Source organism: Pseudopodoces humilis, chromosome 20 (assembly GCF_049639895.1).
Source record: "Pseudopodoces humilis isolate 2021_Gansu_Grassland_sample_001 chromosome 20, ASM4963989v1, whole genome shotgun sequence".
Taxonomy (NCBI): Eukaryota; Metazoa; Chordata; class Aves; order Passeriformes; family Paridae; genus Pseudopodoces; species Pseudopodoces humilis.
The window spans coordinates 8164883-8186585 of record NC_142219.1 but is presented as its reverse complement, the minus strand read 5'-3'; the positions used below and the strand labels follow the sequence as shown (position 1 = coordinate 8186585).

Below are 21703 nucleotides of genomic sequence, written 5' to 3'. Positions count from 1 at the left end.
CTGAGGTAACAGGTGACATTTTTCTTCTCCCAAGAACTGCTGCCACAGTTCTCTCAATTTTTTTACCCAATTCAAATCACTCAAAATCTCATCTTTCAAATCCCTGACATTTGTCAGTCTTCCCAAAAGCACAGCAGTTTGCAGTCACTCAAAGCTCATGGCTGCTTTCTTTTACCTGTACACCCAGCAAGAAGGTCCACAAAGCAGAGAAGCAGAAAAGATGTGGTTCTCCCCAGCAAGCAGCGGGGAGCATTGTTGCATTAAAATCTATACTGACAAACCAAGGAAACTTTCTCAGTCTTGTCCCAGCCAATATCCCAGTCTAAAGAAATTTCCCAGGAGGCCCCACTTAAAAGTGACTGTCCTGAAGGATCAGTCAGACTTGGCAGTGCGATGCACAAATCACTACCCTGCCTCATGAGCCCCTGCTAATCCCAAAAGATGTGCTTCACCAAACAGAGCTGTTCCATATAATTGCTTGGCTTATCTCCCCTCTCTTAGCTGAGCTACCATGGTTCCTAAAGGCCTTAAAATTAATGACAGATATGCTTGCAGATTAAAACCCCTCTACCTGTGTAGTGCTGTGTGCATCATTTGTTCACACAGCACTGCCATTCACAGTCCTCAGCTGCAGTTTCTCTGTGCTTCTTATAAGCAGCTCAAGTGCTGCTGAATTAGCAAACACTGGGAGGAAACATCAGAGCAGTTTGTTTGACCACAGTTTCAGAATTTCTGGCAGGCAGTTGTAACACGTCAGGAGAAAAATAACAAAATCCAAAGTTATAAACCGAAATACTGAATCTTAGCATACCTGACCAGAAAACTGAGCAGGTAATTTGAGTAAACACACAGTTAACAAAAGTGGCTCAGGACAGATTAACAAAATAATAGCACAGACACATTTTACTTCCATAGTTACAAACCTCTGAATTTAAATGAGGTAACTATAGAAATCACAACCTTTGTACATTGACAAAAAATCTACAACTACCCACAAGCATAAGACAGTGTGCAAAAACTTCTGGAGGAATCAAGTAATCCAGTTCAGCATATTGAAACATTCCTTTTGGATATCCCATTTACTGAATATTTTGCACACAGTGCCTGCAAAAATTCACTGGGTGTGTTAAGATCTGTGAAGAAGAATCCCTTTCCTTCAGTTTCCTAAGGAAACTATGTGGGATAGAACATTTTTACTTTTACATCCTTTTTACTCAATAGGATGAAAAATTGCACCAAATCCCTTGTTGGAGTTCTGACATAAAGGCAATTCAGAAAGTCAGCCAGAGACCTGCCCACACCCATCTCCATGACTTTCCAAGACTGGAATGAGAAAAAATTGTGTTTAAGTTTTGTACTCAGCTTCAAATGTCAGTCACCTCTATTTTCTCTTTTGAAATATACACACACATTTATACACACATGTACAGCACCCTCATGATATTTCTTCTGAAATCCCTGCTCTGACACTTCTCATGGTGCTGAATCAAATAGATGGTTCCCCAGTTAATTTACCCCCTGTATTATAAAATGCTGCCATTCCATGAGGGATCAGAACCAGCCAGGATCTCGACCACAACAGCTTGATCACAATAAGCAGAAAAGTTATCACTGTAAAGCAGTTTGCAACGAGTGCCTTTAACACTATGACAAGAAAGTGGAAGTCTCTTCCAAGGCACACCAAGCAGGGAAAAAAGTTTGAGTCACTTGAATCACAGAGCTAGTTCTTTGCTGTTCTCCAGAAAGGAGTGCACAAACAGGTGATGAAGCAGATCATATCTCCTGCCTTACACCTGGACACCTGTTGAGGCTTTGAGCTATGAAAAGTCAGCATGTACTGTTTGTTCACATCTCCTTTCTTTGGTAACCAACTGAGAAGCTGCATTCTTCTTCACATGAAAGTATCCAGCTCCAGTTGAACTTGTTTCAGAGAAGACCTGACTAAGAATGAGAGAATGAGGGTGCCCTCCTTGAGATAAATGTTCTGGCCTCTTGTGGGCATAACTCTCCCAGCAGGAATTGACAACTGATAATGTTATCACAAAAAATGCATTTAAGCTCAGTTCTGTTAATAAGGTTCTCTCCTAGTTGAAAAGGATCTCTGTCCACCTGGTATCTTGCACATTCATCCTGCAATTGCTCCAGAAGCAGAACTACTACTAGTAAGGAAAAGCCACCCATAGTAAGGGAATGGACTGTACTTCTAAGCCTCAGAAAAGGGACAATAGATGAATTGACTTTGCAATTTGAGAAGGGTGTTTCTTATCATCTAGGACATTTGCATGAAACAGCTTCTCCAGCTCTTGGTTTAATGAATAAAGGAATCAAAACTTTCAATACATATTGTAAATAACCACAAAGATTTGCCATCATGGCTCTCTCTCCATATCCACCATTTACAAATAAAGATTTCTCAAGTGATCAACTGGGAGAACTGAAGTGGGCGAACTTAGTGTGTAGCCAAATTGAATCATCAAGGAAAAATTTGGACAACACAATGTTGAAAGTCTTGGAGGCAGTTTGCAGTGGCTTCACTATGTTCAGTTTTTCCTTAAACAAATGTTTTTCTAGCAAGCCAGTAATTTTCCTATTGTATCAAATTCTTTGATACCTACTTGGAAGAAAATTTACTTGATCCATGAACATTTGCATGGCTTATTTAAGCTGTGAAAAAAATTCAAGTGAAGAGATGAAGAAACTTGCCCAAAGTGAAAATGGCAATTGCAGAGTTAAGGAGGGACCCCCATCTTCACTGCCCTATATCATCTTCCTCCTGTCATTCTGCAGCTACAGGAAAGCACAGGCAGGAGGCCCTCAGCTGAAGGACAATGGTGATGTGCCTTCAACCACCTGAGCTGTGCTCCCAGTCAGTAGCAGAATCACCACATGCATCGCTTCTCAGGGAGGAGAGCTACACCCCAGGATCCATCCACGGGGCTAGGCAGAAAGTAGTATCCAAGGTATCTATCATGGTAACAACTAAATGCAAGTATCAGAGCACTTTACAGACAAGAAGGGCTTTCCCCCAGGCTGTTTGAAATTTGCATGTTCCTGTGTAGCACTGAAGATAGCAGCAATGGTGATTCATTAAGATAATGATTTAAGTAGGAGGCTTAAGAAAGTAGGGGTGGATTAACATCCAGAGGGCTGCAGTTGGAGCTTCTCCACTCCAGGCTGCCACCTTCCCTTTTAAGGGAACAGATAAATTCCAAAAGTCAAGAGAACTATGAATTAACAGCAGCTCTATCATAACTACAATGTGCTGAAGCACAAGAGCGCTACCTCTGCTCCAGCCCATTCTCCTTGGCAAGGACAAGCACAAAATTTTATGCTGCAGGAAAATTTTCATGGCATTTTAAATTACTGGTGGTTATCAATTACTGGATTTCCCTTTCCTTGATTGGTTTGTTAATGTAGGTTCTCCTCAAAAGAAAGGAATTGCATGAGTTTCTTTTAAACCAATTTTCTATCTGCCTTAAAAACAATACACATGTTCTTCCAACCAATTGTCTTTCCCCACTATTGAATAATCAGATGGGTTTGATAAATTGATTGCTCCCACATAATGATGTAAATATACACATTGGGAAAAAGCACACAAGTCCCTTCCACACCCCAACATTTAATCAAATTGTGATCAGTTACGGGTTGAGACATGCATTCTGTCCGTAACACCAGGCTGATGTTCAGACACTAACAGGCGGCTCAGACTTCATCCCTGCTAAGACAGAGGCCTTTGTACCGTGATTTTCATATTTACTTTCACTTTGCCTTTTAGAGAGATGCACAGGCAACGAGTTGGGCTATTCTGCTGCTCACTTGGAATGGCTGCAATAGGGCATCCCGGTGTGTATTGCCCACTCACCGCTAGCTGTGCTTGGTCTGAACGTCTTCTAGGCACTCTATCCCATGCTGATTCAGAACAGAATAGCTTCCTGGAATGTAATTATAGAAACAGTGAGGGTTTGTCTTAAAAAGGGATTATTCCAGAACAGCTATTCCTTATTAACTATTCCAAATTGCATCTTTCATTAGGATGATGAAGTTAACTGGGAATAGCTCTTCCGTTCAATTTGTAACTTACCTTGGTCTCAATCAATGACCCTGTTTAGATGAGCATCACACACCTGTAACAGCAGCTTCACCAACAGAAACAGACTCACAGTTGCAATGAAGGTAGAGCAGCTGCCTAGCACATCTCATGTGTCAAAACATGAGTTTAAGTTGGGCAGACAACAGGATCTGGAAATATCTTTAAAAAACCAGTTATTTCAGCCACAGATCTCAGCAGTACTGCCTGTGACATTTTATACTTTACAAGTCTTAAGATCTGCTTTGTTCAAACTTGGTTTATTCCTTAGGTATATGAAGATATTAACAGCAGGGAAATTTTGAGTTCTGGAACTTCTTTGTTTATTAAGTTCTTAGCTTGCAAGATTTCTCATCCAAAAGGGCTGAGAAAGTACCTGGCACATCTTCGATGCTTATTGAAGACATTAAAAAAATCAAATGTTTTATGATAAAATTCCACTCCCCCACACCAAACAGATGTAAGTGCAAGTCAAGGAGGCTTGAAAAATTGCACTAAAATTGATTTTGCTCCAGTTTTCCCCAAAGGAAAAAATTTGAGCATGGGTTGAGACAAAAACACGGAAAATTTAAGCTATCATGAACAACTGAAAAGAGAAATGGAGAAAAGACAGGAGCCAAAACTAAATTTCACATTCAGCATGTATAATTTATATTCTCTCCAGTGTTCTACATGAGAGGCATTCCTGAACTCACACGTAAAGTGGGAGTATTTTTTCTTGGGCTCACCATACTTCTAGAGAAAAATGCAAGATACCTTAATGCTGGTGTTTCCTGCCAACTCAGGGGAAATCACAAACCACAGAGATCCTGAGAGGATAGAAGAGACAGGACCCAACACAGCTGAGGATATTGGTACCAAAAGGATCCTGTGTCAATAAAATGGGTGATCCAGTCTGCCATAACTTGATCACAGCATCAAGCTTTCAGCCTCCTTTTGCATACAGGCAATCTTAATCCATGTATGTAATATTTTATAAGCAGCTTTTATGTGTTCTTTTCCCCATAGGAGAGAAAGTTAAGAGAGAGATGATAGAAAGTGGTAATGGCAAATATAAATATATGCAAATTAAAGCAGGGAAAAAATGAAAAAAAAAAAAAAAAAAGGAATAGAAACTGAAACCACTTCCAGTCTCTCCCTCCAATAATTTTCACACTCTCATGGTCTCTGGAACCACTTCACAGTAACCCAAAAAATGTTCACCTGCTTCCACAGCACTAAGAAATAAACAGTGAAACACGAACAAAGAAGCTCCCACCTAGGATGACCAATGTAATCCCCTGAGAGCACATTGTGAGGGGAAAACCTTATCATGAAAGCAGAAGAAAAACAAACACACACAGCTCCACTACTGTGCACCATTAGCATCCTCCCCACTTTCTATACACATCCAGTATCAGGAGATTTATATTCAGGCCAAAAGCTCATGCTGGCAGGAGAGGAAAGTACTTTGGAGAAGAGAGGGGAAGGGGAAAAAAGGCCTACAGTTTCTTGGCTTGTGATCAGCAGGCTGGATGCATTCTGTGGAACTAGGCCAAAGCATTGGTTATTATATTCAAGAGAACATCTGAATCCCAGCTCAAGGGAGCCGAGTTTGCGGCTCTCATTTATGCTGTATATCAATTGAATATCAAACCACATTTTCCGCCTTCTGAATAATAAAGCTTAATAGTTTGAGACTCCCATATGGTCTATTGTTAAAATATTTCCAAACACTGGCTGCTGTTTTATTTCTGAAGATTTCTCTTTCCTCTTCAAGCTTTACTTGCTTAAAAGATACTTGTAGCAAAAGCTAAATATATTAATCTTTCAAATATTTCCAGAGTTTGAACTAGGGCTAGAAAATGAGGGGATAAGGAAAAGAAAATACATTTTGAAATTAGATTTTTTATTTTTAATGTCACATGCAAATATTTGTTCCAGGCAGAAGCAGCTGGTGCCACCAGGCTCTGCTGTTCAGAACAGGGGGTGCAGAAGCTTTCAGAAGCCATGAGTTGCTCTAACAAAGGAGGGACCACACAGACTCAAGCCATTCACAAAAGGACCCAGGCCGATTATTTGACTATTACAACAAGGAAGCTTGGCCAGTAACATAGGCAATAAATACTGGAGAAACCTGTTCTGTGCATAACCCAGGTTTGTCTTTTCACAAGTCCTGCTCTCTAATTAGCTACTCATTCCTCGAGGGCACTGCTGATGGATGGAGTGTATCAATTTGGTATATTTATTTTTAAAAGTCAAGAAACTTGCTAAATAATAAAATCATAAGCGTAATAAACACTCTGCAGTGTCAGGAACAGTCACTAGAGCTCCTTCCCAGTCCCACCAGAGAAGAGTATTCCTGTGCTTTCTACTTTGCAGAAAAAGACTCAGTGGCAGAGAATGTAACTCACAAGGGCTGCAGTGCCCTGCTCAGAGCCACAACGAGAATTCAGAAGTGCTCAGCTTTTGATCCTGCACTCACCTCCTGTTCCATTTGCACAGGAGGACCCACCTGCTCTTCAAGCAGAAGTGACACCCTGCAGCACTGCCTGGTTGTGCACTGGTGTGACCCCCCAGCTCCACCTCACCCAGCCCCTGACCTCTCCAAGGAGTTCCTTCTGCACTCTGGGACAGGAGCTCTTGGTGTGGCACCTTCCCACACATCTGCTGGACACTCAGCCAAGCACAGGGTGCTGAGCCAGGCACAGCCAGCAGTGTAACAGCACAAAAACAGAACAGTCCAGGGAACCAAGTAGAAACTTCTGCTCTCTCCTCCTTATCTTTTGTTCTAGCCCTCATTGCTGTTTCTCATTCCTGTCTCCTACTTCCCTCCTCCTGCCAGTGTGTTCCCCTCCCCTCCACGGCCTATCTGCCCCTCCATCACCTGCTCTGCCCCAATGTACAGGGCTTCAGAGTCAGTTGTCCCAACCCTGAAACTGGTTGCTCTTACTCACCAGCTGCCTCCTCCCCAGAAAGGAAGAAATTCCAGTATTTCAACATTTGCTCTGATCCCAATTTAGGCAGAAAAACTGAAATTAGAGACTATGTAGAACGGAAGTTCACAAGTTTAAAAAGAAAGGAACAAGGAAAAAAAAAAAAAAAAAAGGAAACCTATTTGTGACTATTTGTGAACACCAGTACATTTTGTGTCATTTGAAATGGAATATTTTACATTACTGAAACCAAAGTTAGTTCATTTTGGTTTGGTGACCTGACCTGAGAAATTTTGTTCTGAGTCAGTACAATGTTGGGCTGCTTTTCTTCCCACAGTGTTGCACTGCCTCAGTCACTGCAGCTTGGCAGCCTGGTAACCCTGTCCCCAGTTCTGAGTGAGACTCCCGTGCTGGAAGGCAGCTCCCAAGGCACACACTGAGGTCTCCTGTGGCACAGCATGGCCCCTGGGAGACCTGTGCTGCCACAGGGGATGGCTAGGGCCCTTGGTGTCCAGCAGAATAGGTACCTCAGTCAACAGCTCTCTGAGCGCTCAAGGATGACCTGGAGTCCAGTGCAATGTTTTGAACCAATCCCAAGTGAAACCTTTTAGATCAGTTAGAGAAAAGCAAAGAGGTATTCCCATTCTGGCAGCATAGACATGTCAATGTAACATTTCTGGTAAAAACTAGTTTATTAATTTAATGGGTGACCAGAAAGCTATCACTGGGGTTTTCTAGGAGAAAAACAATGTTTCCATTTTAAAGAAACTACACTGTTTAAAATGGCTTAAAAATAATATCATGAACAAATCTCACTCCTGCAGAAATTTCCTCAGTAGGGAACTTAAATAATTGCAATATCAGCACCCTTCTGCCTCCTGCACAGCTCCTGGCATGACCTAAGGACTGTAGAATTTAGTTCATCAGCCGAGTTTAATGACTAGTTTTGAGTCTGACAGGTATTGAACCAGGGGGTTTGCAACAGATGTCTGAACGGTCAATACCTTGTTGCTTCGAGCCAAGGCACAGGAACAGCTTTTACGAGAGATGGGTAGAAACAACTGCTGGTGGAGCTGCTGAAGGCTCTGAGTTCTGCTCCAAACATTAGGGGTGCCACCCACTCATGCTCAGCAACCAGCTCTTAAAACAAGTGGAGAGGACTCCGAGGGAAGATTAGTATGCACTCACAGAAAGTTATTTTAGTAGTTTTCCTGTAGACTCTATAAAGCAACTGTTGTAGTATGTGTTCTTCCCCCAGGTCTGTATATCTGAGAGAAGGCAGAGTGTGTATGGATGGATTTGATTTATTCTTGAAAAAAAAATGAAAAGGAGAGGCACTTAGCCTGTAGTTTCAGTGTTGGAAACTGCAATAAACCTCTCTTTTTAAACCCCATAACCTTGTGACTGTTTTATAGTTATAAGGAATCATAACCAGAGAAAGATTTAGCCTAACAGTGATCTGCCCTCAAAGACATTAATCTGTCACATCTAATAGAAGAGGAATAAGGAGACAAACCTTTCCTCTAAGTAATTCAAACAGATGGTGTATGGCTTTGGTGGGAACTTACTGTAAGTTGCCCCTGTAACAAGGGTAAATTTGGAAATGCTGCACACCCAAAGATGCTATTTACAAGTCAGTGTGAGAAATATCTCTGCACGATTTCCTTGTGTTTTAAAACCTGAATTCTCTACAACCATATCTCACCGCTTTTGTGGTTGACACATTCAACCAGCTTTCCACCCACTTTTTCACCCCCTTTTTGCCAGCAAGATCGAGTCTCTGTTGTTTGCAATTTTTAACTCTTCTCAAAGTAATTTTTTACTTTTGAGGGATTAACAGAAGATAATTAAGTGCATCATGCCAACATGATAAAGTACAGTTTTCTACCAGTATTTGAAATACAATTTTCTTTATCTGGGCTTATAGCAGATTCTTTCTTATCCTGCAAAGTACACCAAAGTCTTCAGTTTAGTTTCTCTTTCTTTCCTTTTTCATACCCTTTATAGAAAATTATTTATTTTCTCTCCTTCTCTCCCCCCCAGCCTCAACCCCCAATTTTTCTTTTCTAGTTTTATCATACAGCTTCTCTTCCCTGCTTCTCCAGACTCACAGGAAAAAGCATTACTTGATCATCACCTTACTCCAGGTTCCTGACTCTCCTCCAGAGGAACAACAATTGGCTCCTGGGACAATTTGCTCTGTTTCCTCTCTTGGAAGACAGCCAAGGCTTACTCAATTCTCTCTTCCCCAGGTCTGCCACTCAGCCCACTAACCTATCCCCATTTTCTACCCACACTGAACAAGACATAAGGTCTCCAAACTTGTCTGGAGAGCTTAGTCCCAAATTCAGTTCATTGTCCTATAAGAGACCAGACATGAAACCAATACCAATGCTTAAGAGTTGCCATGATATCTCAAAGCAGGTGAAGACCATTATTGTCAGATTCCTAGCATGCAACAAAGGCTGATAGGGAGCACTGAAAGATATGGGGTAGCAAGAGACCGAATTCACTTGCACTGACAGTCCAGGGGAGTATACTGAATTCAAAGGAGCAGTTAGATACTGGTTTTCCAGACTGGTCAGGGGAGGACTGGTATTAGAGGACCTGAGGGTAATCCCCAGATTACCCTTCCCCACGCTCACAGGGAGCAAATGTCACTTTGCATGGTGAAGCATGCCAGCCCAGGAGCATGCTCTATGTTTCATGTTAATGAGTATTACTGTGGAACCAAACTTCCTTCCCCTCCCTAATTTTTATATAATTAAGGGTCAGAAAGAGGGTTTTGTTTCAGCCTACATCAGTGACAGACAACAGCATTACAGAATAACAGCAAAGGGAGAGAATGAAGAAAAAAAAATGCAGGTGGTAGACACTTACTGCTCTGGCCACTGCATGAAATGAAGGCTTGAGTGCACATTTTTGCCTGATTGCATAGCTGTCTCTGCTGCCCATCTAATCTGCTTAGAAAACTGGTTTTGAAGGATATGGTTCAGACATACCACTCGCATGGGGAGGGGGGAATGATGAGGGGAGAAAAAAAAAAAGTGCTGCAGCTGCAAAAGATAAAATAGAGACAACTAATTTTCTCAGAGCTTGCAACACAACCTCTCCCCCTCCTCCACATGCAGTCACTGCACTGGCAGGATAAGCTGGAGATTCTCCAGCGTAAGCAAAGAAGGCACAATGAGGTGTGCAGGCCCTTCTCCACACCGCTCCCCACAGGCCTTGGGGGTTCCACAGAAAGCGGAGGCTGACAGCCCAGCTCACAGGGAGGGGGACATTCCTCCGCCCGCTTCTTTCCATTGCATTCCCATTTTCCAGAGGGGACGTGAGAAACACACAGTGCTGGATGTTATGCTGAGACAATAATGAGCGTAAGAGAGCTGCAGACTCCTGCTGTACCAATTGGTGGCTGGGTTCTGAACTCTCATTGTGTGATCCGATTTCTCCTGTCATTCAAGCCATTTTGCAAACTCCAAGCATACGTTCATTTAAGCCATGTGTCCTGAAATCTAAACAGCTGAAGGGGACAGGGAGAAAGGGGTAGGGAGAGAGGAGAGCCACTGGATTTCTGGTGACAGTGTCTAAAATACACATTTGCACAAGGAACTCTCGCTTTAGATCGTCACTTAGCAAAACAACTACAGCTGCTGACAGGCAAGAGGTACAGTTTCAAGTGACCATCAGACATAAAATAGGCCAAATAAATTACTGCAGTCTAAAGGGAGTGGGTGTGTGTGCTCTCACAAATGTAACAGAGATAACAAATGGATTACCACTGGGTGACCCAATGTCAAGATTAGCAGCCCCAGTTTTCATTTCAGTTACACCATAGCAATGACATTACCCAAGATCTAGCAGAAGCGAAACTGAAATCAGAGTCCAACGCAGGATGTCAGGAAGGCAGCTGCTTTAGTATTTTAATGCCTAGAATTTCAACCCAGTTTGCTTTGTTTCAAGAGCCTGAACTGCCTCTGGCAGAAGGAGCAGCAGCCTTTGCCAGCTGCCACGTGATCTGCAAGGATGTTTTTTAACTGGATTTTTTTTTTTTTTGAGGTGGGGTTTTGGGAGGGGAAGTAGGGGTTGTTAGTGATAGAGGTAGATAGAAGTATTTTGGTAGATGATAAGTATTTTGGCATATTTTGTCCCTTTCCTCAAAGGTATTTTGTCCGTTGTTTCCATGCTGTGCCCATACATAGTTACCCTCTCCTCTGCACTCTCCTACACATATACCCATATTTTCTTTTAAAGCATTAAGAAGCCCAGTTCTGGCCTTTGTGAGGTCTTTGAGGAGACATTGTGTGAGAGGTTACTCCATCACTGAAGTAAAATACAAGCGTTTTTTTACATATATAAAAATAATTTTAAGCTTTCCAAATATTAATTGCTTATGGAAATTAAACATCTGCTAACAATAAACTCCCCAAACAAATGAGAAGATAGTTTCAGTCTGACTGAAATGCTTTTCCTTGCTAATTGCTAAGAATACCATTTTCTTGTCCTTTACAATGGCAATTTCATTAGTTTCCAATTATCCCAATATTTTAGTCCTTTCTTTTTCACAACAGGATGAAAAAGGTCCAATTCTCATCTCCAACGCAACTTTCAGAGTCCTGCAAAACCAAGTGAGAAACTTGCAATTACGACGAGCCACAAAAAGCCCTCAGGGCAGAGACTGACTACGTGGGTTGCAGAGTCCACCTGCACACCTTTTCTTACCACATCGCCCACAGTCCCCTCCGAGTCTGCCGAGTTTTCACAAGTATCTACTACAGACTACACCCGACTGTGGCAACTGGGTGCTGGAAGTGCAAAGAGGAGCTGAAATGCTGATAACCCACGCGAATACTTAGAATAGCAGATGCCAGGGGGAGAGAAGGGGGCCACCAGCTGAATTTGCATCACGCAAGGAAATAAGTCAGTTGGGCAGAAGCCCCATATGGCTGCTTGGGAATGCAGAGCTAAAAGGGCTTTCACTGCTTGGAGAACTGCAGATCTCTTCCAGCTTCTCATCTCACTCTCTGCAACTTCGTGCAGAAGCACACAGAAAAGATTTCAAAACCTCACAGTACTTCTTACCATACAAGAAAAGCAACTAGTCCTTTGCATGACTATGTTTTCTGCATTTAAGAATCAAAAAGCACTTAGCTACAGTACTTGCCCTATATCCACCTAAGGGACGAAAAGCCCAGCCTAGTTTGCTTGAGGTCAAATAGCAAGTTCAGCAGCAAGAGATGACAAGGGCTCAGGTACATCCAAATCTCATTCAACTGTTGTACCCATTAGACTGAAGAGACATTAAACACCCTCATGGCGTCAAGAATGACTAATGCGCTCCCAGGTCAGCTTGTGATACAGAACTGGGAACTCACACATCTTCTTCCTCTTGCCTCCCATTCCAGTATTGTTGCAAAGTCCACGTGATGAGATTTTCCTAATCAGCAATTAAATAGTTAATGCTTCTATTACAGCAGATGGAACAGGAGTTGCTGCAGGGAAGGTATGCAGAGGCAAGGAGGAGAAAAGAGACAGCAAGGAGGAAAAAACAGAGAAACAATCCTAAAAGAAAAGCAGTTTCCCCACTAAAATAAGTGATTAGTTGACTAGACAACATAACCCTTAAGACTTTGTCTAGACTAGGATAAAATGCTATATTGTTGAAGGTGTTTGAGAGGTATAGTGTAGGTAAGGCTTGTGGCCTTTGAGGATGTGGTAGCCAAGGAAGAGACTAATTAGGACATGTTCACTAACGTGTCTTAATGTTCCATGTTTAAATCCTTGCCCAAGGACTCAAGGCTATGCAAAGCAAAGGTCTCTGATGCTGTTCTAATGACTGTAAAAGCAAAGCTATGACAGTGCAAAAAATCAGAATGGTGAGGAATTGCTGAAGTCTAACATCCCCCATTTTTCTTATGTTTATTGAATGCCTGGGAACATTTGCATCTTAAAATATTCACCAGCATTTTACCAGACAACCTACTATGACATTTTTCCTCTAAAAATCTAATCAAAGGCCTAAATGCCAATAGTAAAAGAGACCACAGACTAACAGACTACACACCTATAAAACTTATCCATTTGCTTCAGTGTTTGGAAGGCAGGGTGAGAGAAAAAGACAGGACTATGAAGAGTGTGCCCAAGGCTTCAACAAAACCATCATTTCAATAATCCATTACCAGATTTGTAATTAAAATTAAATCCCACCTCACTAGGGCAGCCAGATGCACCCACAGAGACCTTGTTCTGAGAGTTGTTACACTAAATACCAGAAGAATCACAAATGCTGTAGCTTCTTCTTAACCCTTCCAGCATTATTTCAGGAACCACCTGTCAGTTTGAAAGACTGATCGCTTTTCTCCCAGCTCGTTGCAGGCTCTAGGTGTGCCCCATACCAAATAGGCTTACCACTTAAAAGCTTAATTGTACCTGTGGCTTAAACCTTATCCCAGACAGCACTCGGGAGCATTTGGATTTGGGTGTTTCAGGTGTGAGACTGGGGCCTACGTTCACAAGCAGAGCTAGACAAGTCAGAGTAGGAGCCCCTGGTAAAAGCAGGCACTACACTCGGGAGCAGGGGATGAGGAAGAAAGAAGCGCTTTTCCCATTTTGATCACATTTAACTGTATTTACATTTCCACAGTTGGGCTTGAGTAATGTCCATCTCCTTGTTTGTGACTGAGGGCAGGTTTCAGAGTCTCAGATTTCTTTTCCACAACAAAAAGATCAAAGTTTGAGCCACTTGTGCAACTTAGGTGTTTACAGTGAACTGGTCTAATCGCATGGCAAGCCCTCCCTCCCGTTATCAGTCTCACACTGAGCCAAGCTCCTTCATTCCATAAGCACCAGGGAGGACTGAGAAGAGAGGGCCCACGTCTGGTGTGGATTATAACTCACCATCCCTTTTCTCTACTCTAACATGGAAACTAAAATACAGTGTGCATGGGAAGGGTTTAACATGTTCAAATAAATATTCACTTGGTCTGTGGTCTGCAGGGCTGACAAAGCATTTCCAGGTTGTATTTTTAAAGAAGCTTTCTAAAAAGCAAGTAAGCACTGTGTGAAGAACCAGAATGAAAGAGAAGGCTTCCTTCACTCATCTTCTCAGTATCACCTATGTAGCACAGGCTCATGGTGTATCTTATTGTCAAAGGAAACCTGTGCTGCCTTGTCCAAAGCTACTGGTAAAAGAAAGATAAAGAAATACGGCACAGTAGAAGTCCATGCTGCCACATTCCTAATCTCACTTTGTCTCATGCAAAGGACACATAGACTTTCTGGGTTTTCATTTTATAAGCTATGAAGTGGAGCTAAATTTTAGGGTTTTGTGACATGGTTTTTAATTAATAATTGCAAAGCACATCTTCAGAAAAAAGGTATCCTATAAATATTAATGAGTTCAGACTACTGGCAGTATGCATGTCTCTTAGGAATCATAAGCGCCATGGATGGATCAAAGAGGACATGTAGATCTAAGAGACAGAGTAGTGGGAGTAGTCTCTGTCTTTAACTGTATTTTAAAGTAGATCCTCAAAACTGTTGTGGATATGCCCTATCAAGTTACAGCAGCTTTCAATTAAAATGACATTTTATCCTTAGGCAAAATTCCACCGTGTACCTTTTAATATTAGCAGGGCACATTTTCACTCATGTAGATATTTCTTCTACATACATGCATTACTAGATCTTTGTAAATAGGGGTCAAGCCAACTGGGAAATAGGGATTTTACCTTCATTTTCATCAAAATAAATACTCCTTACCTAGTTACATTGCTGAAAAACTTCCAGCTCCACTGCAGTGTCGTGGCAAGAAGTAGGATGAGGATGTGGCAGCTGTTTACCTCGCTGTACCTGTAGCTGTACTCAGGCAGCACTTCAGACATGGAGCTGTCCTTTGAATGAATATGGCAGAAAATGCCGCATGGTGAAGGCGCTGCTTCTGTTCCCCTGAGCAGGGGCAGCACAAATCGTGGCTACGGCCACTGCAGGGAGAGGTGCGAGCCCCTCCGGGGGCTGTGTGCGGGCATGTCGGTGCAGCGAGGGAGCAGCAGCAGCAGCGCGGCCTCCGGAGCCGGCTGCCCTGCTGGGCAGGCACGCTGGGGAGGAGGCTCGCAGCCTCCTCAGGAATGCGGGATGGCCGCAGGCCTCAGCAGTGTTTTCCAAAGAGGTGCTTATGTTTGTTTCTCTTAGGGTCCAGCGAGCCTGTGCTTTTTTGTTGTTGGGAGTGGTGGTGGGGAATGAGGGAGAGTTGCCTCGTTGGGGTTTTTAAAACTACATTAGAAGACAACAGGGAGCAGGGGGCAAAGATATTTCTTTGCCCGAGGAAAATTCAGTTCTATCAGCTGCCTTCCTACCTTTCTCCAGTTGTAAGTAACCATGGACAGCTTTCTGCTTACGTCTCTGCAGCCAGGCATCACAAATGCTTTGTGAGCCTGACACGTGGCCAGCCAGGGGGTCTACAGCAACTTGCCTCCAGTCTGGGGCTGCATTTCATTTCCTCAGCGGAGTCAGCCCAATGGCCCTGTGTCCTGCTCACCTCAGGCACATTTCCATAGGCTCTGCTCTCTGCAGTTGCTGCAAAGGCAGTGCTGGTAGCAAGAACAAAAATGGGGTGGTGTAGGCATACTCAGTGCTTGTAACTGTGTCCCTGAGCTGCTCAGAGGGAGCACAGTAGAGATGGCATTAAGATGGCCTTACCGCTTTGGCCAAAGAGGTTGGAATTTGGAAGGTGCTCAGAATAAATAACACCTCGATAGTTCAGGAAAAAATTCCTCAGAAATTAATTTCCCGCTGCGTTGCCAATAAAAGATGGGGTGTTCACAACCCAGTGGGTGGTATCTAAAACAATGGTCTAATAATAACTTGGATCTACTTGCTGTGCTCAGTGCTAAAAGATATGATAGAAAACCTAACTGTGTTTTGATACCAAATAACATAAATCTGGACACCATGCCAACAATTTTTAGACAAGGAACCATGAACCCTAACCAGAGAGATTGGGAGGTTAATTTCTACCCCAACCACACCAGCGAATTTTACACCTCTGTATGAATAATGTTTTCATAGCAAACCCAGGCATCAGTCCTAGCAAATACCTCTCTGTAAACTCTAGCCCAAAAGAATCACTTTGGAAAAGGTCATACCACCTCCTGTTCCCAGAATTAAGTTAATTAGCACTTGTCCCTCTCTGTATAAGGTCAGGGATCCTCCCACAAAGAAGGTACACAACCAGATTGTTAAAAGATGTACATATGCCCTCTTGAGTAAACAGGGTTCTTTGTAGTATCACTAAGATTCCCTCTGGCCATCCCTGTAGAAGTCCCAATTGGAAGATCAGTGCAACCAGTGCTTTGCCAGGTACAAGGAGCCCAATGCACACCAATAGGAGTGCTGATATTTTACTACTAGGTAGCGATCTCTCTCCATCTGGGTGATTTTTATTAGGTTCAGCATCAGCCTTCATGTAGAATGAAATATCTGAACTATGGGAATATTTTTTCATTGAAGTTGAAAGATTTGCAATGCATTTTTCCCTCTGACACAATTTATCCTTATTTCTTCTTATTCCATCCAGGTATTTGTGATATATATATAGATTATGGAAGTATTTTACTTCTCCTCCATGTGACCACCTACATGCATTGACAGAAAGCAAATCCAGGTAAGACCTGCTATCAGTTATGGCTGGGTGCAACTGAAGTTTGATCAGCAATGAAGGTCAACACACTGTTCTGTATTTTCTGTCCACAAAAATGTTACACAGTGCATTTACTGAAAGAGGTTTAAAAATAGCCTAGCCCACATGGTTCTTGGGCACAGAAATACTGTCAAAGGTTGCCTGCCACAGAACTCAATTGCTGATTTACAGCATTAGTTTAGGAACAGAAACCCAGACCCAAGTGTTTAATTACCAACATGCCCATTCTAATCTAACACAGCACAAACTGTGTAGGATGCTAAACCCCCCTTTCTGTCAGCCAGCCATGGCTGCTTGCTCTGAGCACAGCCTCGAACCTGCTAAGCAGGAAAGGATTACACCAAGGATGACAGGCTCCAGTTCCCCAGAGAGAGCACTCCTTTGCAGGCCCATAAAAAAAGGGTTCAGAGACTATTTGTGTCAACTCCCTAAACCACAGACCACAACTAGCCCTCCCTCTGAAGCACTTGCATACTGCTCCTTGCAAAGCTGGAGCAAGATATGTTGGCATCCAGATCACCGCCTTTGGGGGCCCACCCATCACTCTTGGTCTCCTTCCATCCCTTATCACAGACTTGCAGACCCTCTCCCTGGGCAGCAGCAGAAACTGGGGTGTATTTGCCTCCAGGTTTGGCACTCCTCTGTTTCACCATCTCCCTGTTCTTCTGACCCAGGGTGCAGCCTGCCCACCCCACTGGGTCCTCTGATACCAAGAGGGACATAATATGTAGAGAATCACAAGTAAGAAATGTGAAACTTGAAATTCTGGCATTTGAAACAAAAGGGGATTTAGGATGCACTTGGCATTTCAGCTTTACAGTTTAAAATAAACGAGGCAAAACTGAACTGTGGAAAAGGAATGGCTTATGGGCAGCTCAGACTTGTCCTAGACTTTCAAGCCAGTCATTTCCCATAAATACTCATAATTTCAAACATAAGAAAGGGGGAGAGGAGACAAAACAAACTGAGTCAACTGCTTACTGCCTTTCTGATTCAGACTCCTCAGCAGATGTAGGACAGAAATTATTATAGGAAAAAGTTCCTTTTTATGTATCTGGGACGGCCCCCAAAATTTTTACCAGAGGGGAAGAAGAGGACAAGAATTAAACTGCGAACTTGTCCGCACCCTAGCAGGAATTCACCCATTTTTCAGCTCCCACAGGTATCATTAGCATGCTACTGAGAGCAGAAAAAAAAGCAGCTAAGATCAAACACGAGCTAGTAACAAAGCTCTTCCTCCTGTCATCCTGCAATGGGCCAGAATTTCTGGCTGCAGCTTGTCTTTCCCTGAAAGGCTGGGCTAGTTCAGAGTCCCTTTTAAAAGAAGTGCCACACTATGAACGTGCTACAGCTGCGACACAGAAAGTGCAGAAGGCAGGAAGTCTGACGTTCACACCAACCTCAGCCCTTTCACTCACACCTCTTTTCAAATAGCTTTAGCACATGGAGACCACATTTTCACGTTCTCAGAACTAGCTTTATCTATCACACTGTGAGTTTAAGAGAAATTTTTGAAATAAGTCTCTTTTTTCCACATTCAAAGACTCACTCAATTGGGAGCAACTTTTAAATTGTTTCTGTAATCCGTTCTCGTCTCTGATTTTTGCAGTAAGTTGCCACACTCCCTTTTAAAATAGGATATATAATTTTTAAAAAGTAAAATACAGATTGAAACACCATACCAACTGTTGTCACAGTTCAAAAATGTCTGGATTTTCAAACTTAAGTCCACCACCGTGTAAAAAGGCCACACACATGTAAGTGTCAATCAGGCTCAGTGGCAAAACAGAGGGACCCAGGCTGAGCCTGCAGAATGGCACAAACTTTCCTGGACAGAAAAAGAGTGCCAGTTCTCACCCATCTGGAATAATTTCTGTATTTTTCAATGCAGACTTTTGGAATTTGACCTCGAGAAGCCAAGTGCTTGATTTCTGCATCTCCTGCTTTGCCATGTTTTGTGACCGAACAGGAGGAGAGAGAAATAAGAAAAGTGTAATATTTACAAGGCTACACCTTAATTACACCTAATATTACCATGGGGACTATTTTTGCAGGCAACTCAAGTGGTCTGTTCTGTGCCCAAAATTCTGTAGCTGATCCTGTGCATTTTTAACAGAAACACTATCTCCATTCCTCTCCTCTCAGCACCAGGATTAAAATAAAGTAACCTTCAAAGTATTTGTGGGAAATGGCAAACAAATGGGTAGTAAAGCCTGGAGGTTGCTTGGCAGCAGAAATTAGCTATGGCAAGTAACTCAGTGAGGGCAACAAAACCCAGCGTTGTCCAGCATTTGGACACTCAGCAAAAGACTGATGGGCGAGGGGAAAGGGCCAACCCCAAATGATACTGCCAGGTTTCAAGTACTATTTTGAATCAGGTAAACTAATATCTCCTGTACCTGTTCCAAACCACAGAGTAATACATGGTCTCTGTCTACAAAGTCTGCTAGCTGCCTCCTTTGGAAGGAGCATCTATCTTGGTGAAGATCTTATATTTTCTCTTGGTCTTTGGAAAAGTATCCCAAACAAGTGGCAGGGACACAGGGGTTTGGAAGCCTTTGCATGTTTATCTTTACTGATAAGGCTACAATCCTTGCTGCAAGCACATCAGCCTGTGTCTGCAGCAAAACCTTACTCCAGTGGATGCCTGCCTTGAAACAGGCTTCCTCGGGACTGGGCAATCCTTTAACCCCTTAGTGCCCCATCTAAAGAAGCCTCAGTGTAGATTTCTTTTTCTTGCTTGAAGATGCATCATGTTTTCATACAACTTAAAAAACAAGTAGGTAAGTCAGACCTGCTTTGAGACAGGAGCAGTGCAGATTATATAGATTATGTACCTCCACAGATACTATCAGAGCAATTTACCCTCAGAGAGTTTCATCTCCCCAAACCTCCTCTGGTTCTGTGCAGATCAAAAGAATTGTCCATTTAAAATAAAGGGTTGCAGCTATCCAAACTGTGGGTGGAAGACATAAAAATTCATTAAGAGGACTTCTTGAAATTATTTTGTCTAATTGATTGGCGACTTTCAGCCAGAGCTGTTTGGATTCTTAGAACTGGAGAATCAACTATGATTCCCAGCCATCTGATCTTTTTCTAACAGGTTAACTAACCTTGTTTGTGCAGCTTTGTTAATGAAATCTCAGATCACTCACAAACACACATGCCAAGGGCAAATATCCAGAAAGTCACTAGGGATCTCCCAAAGCTCACATGCCAAGACCTTGGACACTCTGAAATGACAAACAAGTGCCTTTTCTCTGACAGCAGGTTTCACTTATTTGCTCCCACTTGCTCTTTCCCCATCTTCTTCCTACACCACTGAGTCAGCCTTGACCAGACAAGTTTCAGTTAAGCGTGTGCTTTGCCAGAGGTGTTTTTAAATTATGTTTTTAAGAGTTTATTTATAGTACACACGCACAGTGCATGATGCTTTCAGGGCTTCTGGAGACTTCAGCATGTCAGGCAGAACTTCACCAGGTGGAAGGAACATAAATTCATCAGCTGGCCCATGGAAAACCATCTCCTCCTCACTGTGGCTATCTATGTACTCCAACTCAAGGATGGAGTGCAATAAAATAACTTTTACTCTGTTTTCTCCTACCCATTATTCATAACATCTATGATCAACATACTGGAAATTACAATTGAAAAAATGTAGAGAAATCCAAGTGATCCCCCTCCAGCTGATCTCTTACCAAAACCAGCAGCCCATGAGACAATGCAACTATCCTATGAACCATTTCCCATTAGGGCAAGGGTTGGAAAGCAGTCCTATAAAGTGAACTGGGTGAAACTTGCAGTGAGAGTTACATGTCCAGCACTCCTTGCATGTGGCAAACAGTTTTATTTAGGGGTTTGTCCTAAAGGGTTGTATTTGACCCATGCGACCAGCTTCTCTTTTCATAAGAAAAATGTAACATGACCACAGGATCATTTCCAAGCACAAAAGCAAATATTTTCAGGAACAAGCCACTCAGCTAATTCTGACTCTAAAAGACAGTTGTTCTCATGGTTTTGCTTCCGAATTATACACAGCACAAGCGTGGAAAACTGCACAAACCTTTGCTATGCACAAGAGATTCCCCCATCCTGCTCCCTGCTCTGTACCTGGCCTGGGCAAGGAACATCCACTGGACAGGCCCTTCAGACCAAAGGGTGTGTTCATGACTGGTTTCAGGACAAGTTTAACTTTCCCTGCTCCAAAATGGTACAAGTTGCTGAAATATTGTTTCATCAGCTGCACAGCAAATACAACCAGAGCAAGTTACTCAGAGTAATGGCTCAGAAACCACAATTTTTGGAGGTGGCACAGAGGCGTTCTGAGAGGAGAAGAAAAGGATGTGGTAGACAATTTGCTAATGCCCAGAAACTCTCTGTCTCAGAACAAGCGAGCTGCACGCCAGAATGCCTCGGGACAGGGCTGAATCCATTGCTCTTTCCACAACAGCAGCCTTTTCTAAATAAAGATGTCTTTACACGCAGGACTTGGGAAACTTAATTCAGATTAACTAAAGCTGTGAATTTAAAGTGATTTAGCTAAACCACATTGTATCTCTGTACAGACACCCTCATTCAGTATTAAAAGGAACTTTAATTTCATTTATCTCGTTCTACTAAATTAAGAACATTTTAATTTTAAGAATGCCCATGCAGGGATTAGTGGGTTGCACACATGATGAAGTTACATGCTGTGCTGGAGCTGAATGTGGCATAGGAAGTCTCCCCACTTCCATGCTAAGAAATGCTCATTTCCCTCAATTTCCCTCATTTCACTCAAAAATAAGCTAAATAAAATGATAAACTTTATTTTTCTAATTACCCATGCCTACAAATCTAAAGCTGTGTTTAGAAAAACTTGCCTCTGCCTTTGCATCTGTCTCTTGTTTCAATCTATCAGATCATATGCATTGTTTAAAAATTAAAGTATCAGAAGAAAAAAGAATATTGATATAATAAAAAACCAGAAAAACACAAGAGCACGTAAGAAATATTCACAGC

At 42.5% G+C, this 21703-nt stretch overlaps 1 protein-coding gene across 4 annotated transcripts in view; it reads right to left on the bottom strand.

Moving 5' to 3' along the window:
- Nucleotides 1-21703, bottom strand: part of HIC2 (HIC ZBTB transcriptional repressor 2) — a 71995-nt gene that overhangs the window by 28291 nt on the left and 22001 nt on the right. Inside the window, exons 1-2 of one of the 4 annotated variants that reach the window (XM_005524391.3) lie at nt 12381-12451; nt 3866-3935 (exon numbers count right to left, since the gene is read on the bottom strand). The exons of 2 other annotated variants lie outside the window; for them this stretch is intronic. The gene's annotated coding sequence lies outside the window, so the exon portion shown is untranslated. Of the gene's footprint in view, nt 1-3865; nt 3936-12380; nt 12452-21703 lie in introns of those variants that run through there. One more of the 4 variants, XM_088065053.1, reaches the window with a different exon arrangement.